The 12,551-nt window shown below is 53.7% G+C and overlaps 1 protein-coding gene across 4 annotated transcripts in view; it reads left to right on the forward strand.

Moving 5' to 3' along the window:
• The first annotated feature begins 10,266 nt into the window (after positions 1-10,266).
• Positions 10,267-12,551, forward strand: part of LOC130303809 (oocyte zinc finger protein XlCOF6.1-like) — a 30,642-nt gene continuing 28,357 nt past the window's right edge. For 3 of the 4 annotated variants that reach the window (XM_056551850.1, XM_056551854.1, XM_056551855.1), the window contains exon 1: positions 10,267-10,352. The gene's annotated coding sequence lies outside the window, so the exon portion shown is untranslated. The remainder of the gene's footprint in view (positions 10,353-12,551) is intronic. The other variant, XM_056551852.1, reaches the window with a different exon arrangement.

The following is a 12,551-nucleotide window of genomic DNA, read 5'->3' on the forward strand; positions in this document are numbered from 1 at the left end:
CCACCACAGCAGTACGCTACCACACACTGAATCCACCACAGCAGTACGCTACCACACACTGAATCCACCACAGCAGTACGCTACCACACACTGAATCCACCACAGCAGTACACTACCACACACTGAATCCACCACAGCAGTACACTACCACACACTGAGACCACCACAGCAGTACGCTACCACACACTGAGACCACCACAGCAGTACGCTACCACACACTGAATCCACCACAGCAGTACGCTACCACACACTGAGTCCACCACAGCAGTACGCTACCACACACTGAATCCACCACAGCAGTATGCTACCACACACTGAGACCACCACAGCAGTATGCTACCACACACTGAATCCACCACAGCAGTACGCTACCACACACTGAATCCACCACAGCAGTACGCTACCACACACTGAGTCCACCACAGCAGTATGATACCACACACTGAATCCACCACAGCAGTACGCTACCACACACTTAGACCACCACAGCAGTACGATACCACACACTGAGACCACCACAGCAGTACGCTACCACACACTGAATCCACCACAGCAGTACGCTACCACACACTGAATCCACCACAGCAGTACGCTACCACACACTGAATCCACCACAGCAGTACACTACCACACACTGAATCCACCACAGCAGTACGCTACCACACACTGAATCCACCACAGCAGTACGCTACCACACACTGAATCCACCACAGCAGTACGCTACCACACACTGAATCCACCACAGCAGTATGCTACCACACACTGAATTCACCACAGCAGTACGCTACCACACACTGAGTCCACCACAGCAGTACGCTACCACACACTGAATCCACCACAGCAGTACACTACCACACACTGAGACCACCACAGCAGTACGCTACCACACTGAATCCAACACAGCAGTACGCTACCACACACTGAATCCCCCACAGCAGTACGCTACCACACACTGAGTCCACCACAGCAGTACGCTACCACACACTGAATGCACCACAGCAGTACGCTACCACACACTGAATTCACCACAGCAGTACGCTACCACACACTGAGTCCACCACAGCAGTACGCTACCACACACTGAATCCACCACAGCAGTACGCTACCACACACTGAAGACACAACAGCAGTACGCTACCACACCCTGAGTCTACCACAGAAGTACGCTACCACACACTGAGACAACCACAGCAGTACGCTACCACACACTGAGACCACCACAGCAGTACGCTACCACACACTGAATCCACCACAGCAGTACACTACCACACACTGAGTAAACCACAGCAGTACACTACCACACACTGAGTCCACCACAGCAGTACGCTACCACACACTGAATCCACCACAGCAGTACGCTACCACACACTGAATCCACCACAGCAGTACGCTACCACACACTGAATCCACCACAGCAGTACGCTACCACACACTGAATGCACCACAGCAGTACGCTACCACACACTGAATTCACCACAGCAGTACGCTACCACACACTGAGTCCACCACAGCAGTACGCTACCACACACTGAATCCACCACAGCAGTACACTACCACACACTGAGACCACCACAGCAGTACGCTACCACACTGAATCCACCACAGCAGTACGCTACCACACACTGAATCCACCACAGCAGTACACTACCACACACTGAGTCCACCACAGCAGTACACTACCACATACTGAGTCCACCACAGCAGTACGCTACCACACACTGAATCCACCACAGCAGTACGCTACCACACACTGAATCCACCACAGCAGTACGTTACCACACACTGAATCCACCACAGCAGTACACTACCACACACTGAATCCACCACAGCAGTACGCTACCACACACTGAATCCACCACAGCAGTACGCTACCACACACTGAATCCACCACAGCAGTACGCTACCACACACTGAATCCACCACAGCAGTACGCTACCACACACTGAATCCACCACAGCAGTACGCTACCACACACTGAATTCACCACAGCAGTACGCTACCACACACTGAGTCCACCACAGCAGTACGCTACCACACACTGAATCACCACAGCAGTACACTACCACACACTGAGACCACCACAGCAGTACGCTACCAAACTGAATCCACCACAGCAGTACGCTACCACACACTGAATCCCCCACATCAGTACTACCACACACTGAATCCACCACAGCAGTACGCTACCACACACTAAGTCCACCACAGCAGTACGCTACCACACACTGAAGACACAACAGCAGTACGCTACCACACCCTGAGTCCACCACAGAAGTACGCTACCACACACTGAGACCACCACAGCAGTACGCTACCACACACTGAGACCACCACAGCAGTACACTACCACACACTGAATCCACCACAGCAGTACACTACCACACACTGAATCCACCACAGCAGTACGCTACCACACACTGAATCCACCACAGCAGTACGCTACAACACACTGAGACCACCACAGCAGTACACTACCACACACTGAGTCCACCACAGCAGTACGCTACCACACACTGAATCCACCACAGCAGTACGTTACCACACACTGAATCCACCACAGCAGTACACTACCACACACTGAATCCACCACAGCAGTACGCTACCACACACTGAATCCACCACAGCAGTACGCTACCACACACTGAATCCACCACAGCAGTACGCTACCACACACTGAATCCACCACAGCAGTACACTACCACACACTGAATCCACCACAGCAGTATGCTACCACACACTGAATCCACCACAGCAGTACACTACCACACATTGAATCCACCACAGCAGTACACTACCACACACTGAATCCACCACAGCAGTACGCTACCACACACTGAGACCACCACAGCAGTACGCTACCACACACTGAATCCACCACAGCAGTACACTACCACACACTGAATCCACCACAGCAGTACGCTACTACACACTGAATCCACCACAGCAGTACGCTACCACACACTGAGTCCACCACAGCAGTACGCTACCACACACTGAATCCACCACAGCAGTACGCTACCACACACTGAATCCACCACAGCAGTACGCTACCACACACTGAATCCACCACAGCAGTACGATACCACACACTGAATCCCCCACAGCAGTACTACCACACACTGAATCCACCACAGCAGTACGCTACCACACACTGAGACCACCACAGCAGTACACTACCACACACTGAGACCACCACAGCAGTACGCTACCACACACTGAGTCCACCACAGCAGTACGCTACCACACACTGAATCCACCACAGCAGTACACTACCACACACTGAATCCACCACAGCAGTACACTACCACACACTGAATCCACCACAGCAGTACGCTACCACACACTGAGTCCACCACAGCAGTACGCTACCACACACTGAGTCCACCACAGCAGTACGCTACCACACACTGAATCCACCACAGCAGTACGCTACCACACACTGAATCCACCACAGCAGTACGCTACCACACACTGAATCCACCACAGCAGTACACTACCACACACTGAATCCACCACAGCAGTACGCTACCACACACTGAGTCCACCACAGCAGTACGCTACCACACACTGAGTCCACCACAGCAGTACGCTACCACACACTGAATCCACCACAGCAGTACGCTACCACACACTGAATCCACCACAGCAGTACGCTACCACACACTGAATCCACCACAGCAGTACACTACCACACACTGAATCACCACAGCAGTACGCTACCACACACTGAATTCACCACAGCAGTACGCTACCACACACTGAGACCACCACAGCAGTACGCTACCACACACTGAATCCACCACAGCAGTACGCTACCACACACTGAATCCACCACAGCAGTACACTACCACACACTGAGTCCACCACAGCAGTACACTACCACACACTGAAGACACAACAGCAGTACGCTACCACACACTGAATCCACCACAGCAGTACACTACCACACACTGAGTCCACCACAGCAGTACACTACCACACACTGAAGACACAACAGCAGTACACTACCACACACTGAATCCACCACAGCAGTACACTACCACACACTGAGTCCACCACAGCAGTACGCTACCACACACTGAATCCACCACAGCAGTACGCTACCACACACTGAATCCACCACAGCAGTACGTTACCACACACTGAATCCACCACAGCAGTACACTACCACACACTGAATCCACCACAGCAGTACGCTACCACACACTGAATCCACCACAGCAGTACGCTACCACACACTGAATCCACCACAGCAGTACGCTACCACACACTGAATCCACCACAGCAGTACGCTACCACACACTGAATCCACCACAGCAGTACGCTACCACACACTGAATTCACCACAGCAGTACGCTACCACACACTGAGTCCACCACAGCAGTACGCTACCACACACTGAATCACCACAGCAGTACACTACCACACACTGAGACCACCACAGCAGTACGCTACCAAACTGAATCCACCACAGCAGTACGCTACCACACACTGAATCCCCCACATCAGTACTACCACACACTGAATCCACCACAGCAGTACGCTACCACACACTAAGTCCACCACAGCAGTACGCTACCACACACTGAAGACACAACAGCAGTACGCTACCACACCCTGAGTCCACCACAGAAGTACGCTACCACACACTGAGACCACCACAGCAGTACGCTACCACACACTGAGACCACCACAGCAGTACACTACCACACACTGAATCCACCACAGCAGTACACTACCACACACTGAATCCACCACAGCAGTACGCTACCACACACTGAATCCACCACAGCAGTACGCTACAACACACTGAGACCACCACAGCAGTACACTACCACACACTGAGTCCACCACAGCAGTACGCTACCACACACTGAATCCACCACAGCAGTACGTTACCACACACTGAATCCACCACAGCAGTACACTACCACACACTGAATCCACCACAGCAGTACGCTACCACACACTGAATCCACCACAGCAGTACGCTACCACACACTGAATCCACCACAGCAGTACGCTACCACACACTGAATCCACCACAGCAGTACACTACCACACACTGAATCCACCACAGCAGTATGCTACCACACACTGAATCCACCACAGCAGTACACTACCACACATTGAATCCACCACAGCAGTACACTACCACACACTGAATCCACCACAGCAGTACGCTACCACACACTGAGACCACCACAGCAGTACGCTACCACACACTGAATCCACCACAGCAGTACACTACCACACACTGAATCCACCACAGCAGTACGCTACTACACACTGAATCCACCACAGCAGTACGCTACCACACACTGAGTCCACCACAGCAGTACGCTACCACACACTGAATCCACCACAGCAGTACGCTACCACACACTGAATCCACCACAGCAGTACGCTACCACACACTGAATCCACCACAGCAGTACGATACCACACACTGAATCCCCCACAGCAGTACTACCACACACTGAATCCACCACAGCAGTACGCTACCACACACTGAGACCACCACAGCAGTACACTACCACACACTGAGACCACCACAGCAGTACGCTACCACACACTGAGTCCACCACAGCAGTACGCTACCACACACTGAATCCACCACAGCAGTACACTACCACACACTGAATCCACCACAGCAGTACACTACCACACACTGAATCCACCACAGCAGTACGCTACCACACACTGAGTCCACCACAGCAGTACGCTACCACACACTGAGTCCACCACAGCAGTACGCTACCACACACTGAATCCACCACAGCAGTACGCTACCACACACTGAATCCACCACAGCAGTACGCTACCACACACTGAATCCACCACAGCAGTACACTACCACACACTGAATCCACCACAGCAGTACGCTACCACACACTGAGTCCACCACAGCAGTACGCTACCACACACTGAGTCCACCACAGCAGTACGCTACCACACACTGAATCCACCACAGCAGTACGCTACCACACACTGAATCCACCACAGCAGTACGCTACCACACACTGAATCCACCACAGCAGTACACTACCACACACTGAATCACCACAGCAGTACGCTACCACACACTGAATTCACCACAGCAGTACGCTACCACACACTGAGACCACCACAGCAGTACGCTACCACACACTGAATCCACCACAGCAGTACGCTACCACACACTGAATCCACCACAGCAGTACACTACCACACACTGAGTCCACCACAGCAGTACACTACCACACACTGAAGACACAACAGCAGTACGCTACCACACACTGAATCCACCACAGCAGTACACTACCACACACTGAGTCCACCACAGCAGTACACTACCACACACTGAAGACACAACAGCAGTACACTACCACACACTGAATCCACCACAGCAGTACACTACCACACACTGAGTCCACCACAGCAGTACACTACCACACACTGAGACCACCACAGCAGTACGCTACCACACACTGAATCCACCACAGCAGTACACTACCACACACTGAATCCACCACAGCAGTACACTACCACACACTGAATCCACCACAGCAGTACGCTACCACACCAGGCATATCAAGTGCAATGCACACGAAGACTGAGCTGCAGCAGTGCCTGGTGGAAACTTTTGTTTTCTTTTCTATAAGAATTTAGTAACCCTGCAGACTATCACTTGGCTCCTGCAGACTATTACTCGGCCCCTGCAGACTATTACTTGGCCGATGCAGACTATCACTTGGCCCCTGCAGACTATTACTTGGCCCCCTGCAGACTATCACTCGGCCCCTGCAGACTATCACTTGGCCCCTGCAGACTATTACTTGGCCCCTGCAGACTATCACTTGGCCCCCTGCAGAGTATCACTTGGCCCCCTGCAGAGTATGACTTGCCCCACTGCAGAGTATTACTTGGCCCCTGCAGACTATCACTTGGCCTTGCAGACTATCACTTGGCCTTGCAGACTATCACTTGGCCCCTGCAGACTATCACTTGGCCCCTGCAGACTATCACTTGGCCCCTGCAGACTATCACTTGGCCCCTGCAGACTATCACTTGGCTCCTGCAGACTATCACTTGGCTCCTGCAGACTATCACTCGGCCCCTGCAGACTATCACTCGGCCCCTGCAGACTATCACTCGGGCCCTGCAGACTATCACTCGGGCCCTGCAGACTATCACTCGGGCCCTGCAGACTATCACTCGGGCCCCTGCAGACTATCATTTGGGCCCCTGCAGACTATCACTCGGGCCCCTGCAGACTATCACTCGGCCCCTGCAGACTATCACTTGGCCCCTGCAGACTATCACTTGGCCCCTGCAGACTATCACTTGGCCCCTGCAGACTATCACTTGGCCCCTGCAGACTATCACTTGGACCCTGCAGACTATCACTTGGACCCTGCAGACTATCACTCGGCCCCTGCAGACTATCACTCGGCCCCTGCAGACTATCACTTGGCCCCTGCAGACTATCACTTGGTCCCTGCAGACTATCACTTGGCCCCTGCAGACTATCACTTGGCCCCTGCAGACTATCACTTGGCCCCTGCAGACTATCACTTCACTCCTGCAGACTATCACTTGGCCCCTGCAGACTATCACTTGGCTCCTGCAGACTATCACTTGGCCTCTGCAGACTATTACTTGGCCCCTGCAGACTATCACTTGGCCCCTGCAGACTATTACTTGGCCCCTGCAGACTATCACTTGGCCTTGCAGACTATCACTTGGCCCTGCAGACTATCACTTGGCCTTGCAGACTATCACTTGGCCCCTGCAGACTATCACTTGGCCCCCCCTGCAGACTATCACTTGGCCCCCCCTGCAGACTATCACTTGGCCCTGCAGACTATCACTTGGCCCATGCAGACTATCACTTGGCCCCTGCAGACTATTACTTGGCCCCTGCAGACTATCACTTGGCCCCCTGCAGACTATCACTTGGCCCCTGCAGACTATCACTTGGCTCCTGCAGACTATCACTTGGCCCCTGCAGACTATCACTTGGCCTTGCAGACTATCACTTGGCCCTGCAGACTATCACTTGGCCTTGCAGACTATCACTTGGCCTTGCAGACTATCACTTGGCCCCTGCAGACTATCACTTGGCCCCCCCCTGCAGACTATCACTTGGCCCCCCCTGCAGACTATCACTTGGCCCTGCAGACTATCACTTGGCCCCTGCAGACTATCACTTGGCCCCTGCAGACTATTACTTGGCCCCTGCAGACTATCACTTGGCCCCCTGCAGACTATCACTTGGCCCTGCAGACTATCACTTGGCCCCTGCAGACTATTACTTGGCCCCTGCAGACTATCACTTGGCCCTGCAGACTATTACTTGGCCCCTGCAGACTATCACTTGGCCCCCTGCAGACTATCACTTGGCTCCTGCAGACTATCACTTGGCCCCTGCAGACTATCACTTGGCCCCCTGCAGACTATCACTTGGCTCCTGCAGACTATTACTTGGCTCCTGCAGACTATCACTTGGCCCCTGCAGACTATTACTTGGCCCCTGCAGACTATTACTTGGCCCCTGCAGACTATTACTTGGCCCCTGCAGACTATCACTTGGCCCCTGCAGACTATCACTTGGCCCCTGCAGACTATTACTTGGCCCCTGCAGACTATCACTATCACTTGGCTCCTGCAGACTATCACTTGGCCCCTGCAGACTATCACTTGGCCCCTGCAGACTATCACTCGGCCCCTGCAGACTATTACTTGGCCCCTGCAGACTATCACTTGGCCCCTGCAGACTATTACTTGGCTCCTGCAGACTATTACTTGGCCCCTGCAGACTATCACTATCACTTGGCTCCTGCAGACTATCACTTGGCCCCTGCAGACTATTACTTGGCCCCTGCAGACTATCACTTGGCCCCTGCAGACTATCACTCGGCCCCTGCAGACTATTACTTGGCCCCTGCAGACTATCACTATCACTTGGCTCCTGCAGACTATCACTTGGCCCCTGCAGACTATCACTTGGCCCCTGCAGACTATCACTCGGCCCCTGCAGACTATTACTTGGCCCCTGCAGACTATCACTCGGCCCCTGCAGACTATTACTTGGCCCCTGCAGACTATCACTTGGCTCCTGCAGACTATCACTTGGCCCCCTGCAGACTATTACTTGGCTCCTGCAGACTATCACTTGGCCCCTGCAGACTATCACTTGGCCCCTGCAGACTATCACTTGGCCCCTGCAGACTATCACTTGGCCCCTGCAGACTATCACTTGGCCCCTGCAGACTATTACTTGGCCCCTGCAGACTATTACTTGGCCCCTGCAGACTATTACTTGGCCCCTGCAGACTATTACTTGGCCCCTGCAGACTATTACTTGGCCCCTGCAGACTATTACTTGGCCCCTGCAGACTATCACTTGGCCCCTGCAGACTATTACTTGGCCCCTGCAGACTATTACTTGGCCCCTGCAGACTATTACTTGGCCCCTGCAGACTATCACTCGGCCCCTGCAGACTATTACTTGGCCCCTGCAGACTATCACTATCACTTGGCTCCTGCAGACTATCACTTGGCCCCTGCAGACTATCACTTGGCCCCTGCAGACTATCACTCGGCCCCTGCAGACTATTACTTGGCCCCTGCAGACTATCACTTGGCCCCTGCAGACTATTACTTGGCTCCTGCAGACTATTACTTGGCCCCTGCAGACTATCACTATCACTTGGCTCCTGCAGACTATCACTTGGCCCCTGCAGACTATTACTTGGCCCCTGCAGACTATTACTTGGCCCCTGCAGACTATTACTTGGCCCCTGCAGACTATCACTTGGCCCCTGCAGACTATCACTTGGCCCCTGCAGACTATTACTTGGCCCCTGCAGACTATTACTTGGCTCCTGCAGACTATTACTTGGCCCCTGCAGACTATTACTTGGCCCCTGCAGACTATCACTTGGCCCCTGCAGACTATCACTTGGCCCCTGCAGACTATTACTTGGCCCCTGCAGACTATTACTTGGCTCCTGCAGACTATTACTTGGCCCCTGCAGACTATTACTTGGCCCCTGCAGACTATTACTTGGCCCCTGCAGACTATTACTTGGCCCCTGCAGACTATTACTTGGCCCCTGCAGACTATTACTTGGCCCCTGCAGACTATCACTGCCATATACACATAGGACTCCTCCCCCTACTGAAGCTTCTGCTCCTCTCCACAAATCAATTGTCCTTCCTGCAAACTCCAGACTGGCTCCGCCTCCTCCAGTCTGGTCACATGGCCGGTCACATGGCCGTGACATCATCACAGGTCCTTTAGCTGGTTAGGAAATAGCATCTATCTTATTCCTTACAGAGTGAAAGACGAAGATCTACAGTGTGAGGTGAGGAGCCCGGGCCCCCGACTATATATACACACATGGGCCCCCGACTATATACACAGGGGCCCCCGACTATATATACACACAGGGGCCCCCGACTATATACACAGGGGCCCCCGACTATATATACACACAGGGGCCCCCGACTATATACACACAGGGGCCCCCGACTATATACACACAGGGGCCCCCGACTATATATACACACAGGGGCCCCCGACTATATATACACACATGGGCCCCCGACTATATACACAGGGGCCCCCGACTATATATACACACAGGGGCCCCCGACTATATACACAGGGGCCCCCGACTATATACACAGGGGCCCCCGACTATATACACACAGGGGCCCCCGACTATATACACACAGGGGCCCCCGACTATATACACAGGGGCCCCCGACTATATACACACATGGGCCCCCGACTATATACACAGGGGCCCCCGACTATATATACACACAGGGGCCCCCGACTATATATACACACAGGGGCCCCCGACTATATATACACACAGGGGCCCCCGACTATATACACACACAGGGGCCCCCGACTATATATACACACAGGGGCCCCCGACTATATATACACACAGGGGCCCCCGACTATATATACACACAGGGGCCCCCGACTATATATACACACAGGGGCCCCCGACTATATATACACACAGGGGCCCCCGACTATATATACACACAGGGGCCCCCGACTATATATACACACAGGGGCCCCCGACTATATATACACACAGGGGCCCCCGACTATATATACACACAGGGGCCCCCGACTATATACACACACAGGGGCCCCCGACTATATATACACACAGGGGCCCCCGACTATATATACACACAGGGGCCCCCGACTATATACACACAGGGGCCCCCGACTATATACACACAGGGGCCCCCGACTATATATACACACAGGGGCCCCCGACTATATATATACACAGGGGCCCCCGACTATATATACACACAGGGGCCCCCGACTATATATACACACAGGGGCCCCCGACTATATACACACAGGGGCCCCCGACTATATATACACACAGGGGCCCCCGACTATATACACACAGGGGCCCCCGACTATATACACACAGGGGCCCCCGACTATATACACAGGGGCCCCCGACTATATACACACATGGGCCCCCGACTATATACACACAGGGGCCCCCGACTATATACACAGGGGCCCCCGACTATATACACACATGGGCCCCCGACTATATACACAGGGGCCCCCGACTATATATACACACAGGGGCCCCCGACTATATACACAGGGGCCCCCGACTATATACACACAGGGGCCCCCGACTATATACACACAGGGGCCCCCGACTATATACACAGGGGCCCCCGACTATATACACACATGGGCCCCCGACTATATACACAGGGGCCCCCGACTATATATACACACAGGGGCCCCCGACTATATATACACACAGGGGCCCCCGACTATATACACAGGGGCCCCCGACTATATACACACAGGGGCCCCCGACTATACACACAGGGGCCCCCGACTATATATACACACAGGGGCCCCCGACTATATATACACACAGGGGCCCCCGACTATATATACACACAGGGGCCCCCGACTATATATACACACAGGGGCCCCCGACTATATACACAGGGGCCCCCGACTATATACACAGGGGCCCCCGACTATATACACAGAGGCCCCCGACTATATACACAGGGGCCCCCGACTATATACACACAGGGGCCCCCGACTATATACACACAGGGGCCCCCGACTATATATACACACAGGGGCCCCCGACTATATATACACACAGGGGCCCCCGACTATATATACACACAGGGGCCCCCGACTATATATACACACAGGGGCCCCCGACTATATACACACACAGGGGCCCCCGACTATATATACACACAGGGGCCCCCGACTATATACACACAGGGGCCCCCGACTATATACACACAGGGGCCCCCGACTATATATACACACAGGGGCCCCCGACTATATATATACACAGGGGCCCCCGACTATATATACACACAGGGGCCCCCGACTATATATACACACAGGGGCCCCCGACTATATACACACAGGGGCCCCCGACTATATACACACAGGGGCCCCTGACTATATATACACACAGGGGCCCCCGACTATATACACACAGGGGCCCCCGACTATATACACAGGG

This window comes from Hyla sarda, unplaced genomic scaffold, assembly GCF_029499605.1.
Source record: "Hyla sarda isolate aHylSar1 unplaced genomic scaffold, aHylSar1.hap1 scaffold_1245, whole genome shotgun sequence".
In the NCBI taxonomy this organism is placed as follows: domain Eukaryota; kingdom Metazoa; phylum Chordata; class Amphibia; order Anura; family Hylidae; genus Hyla; species Hyla sarda.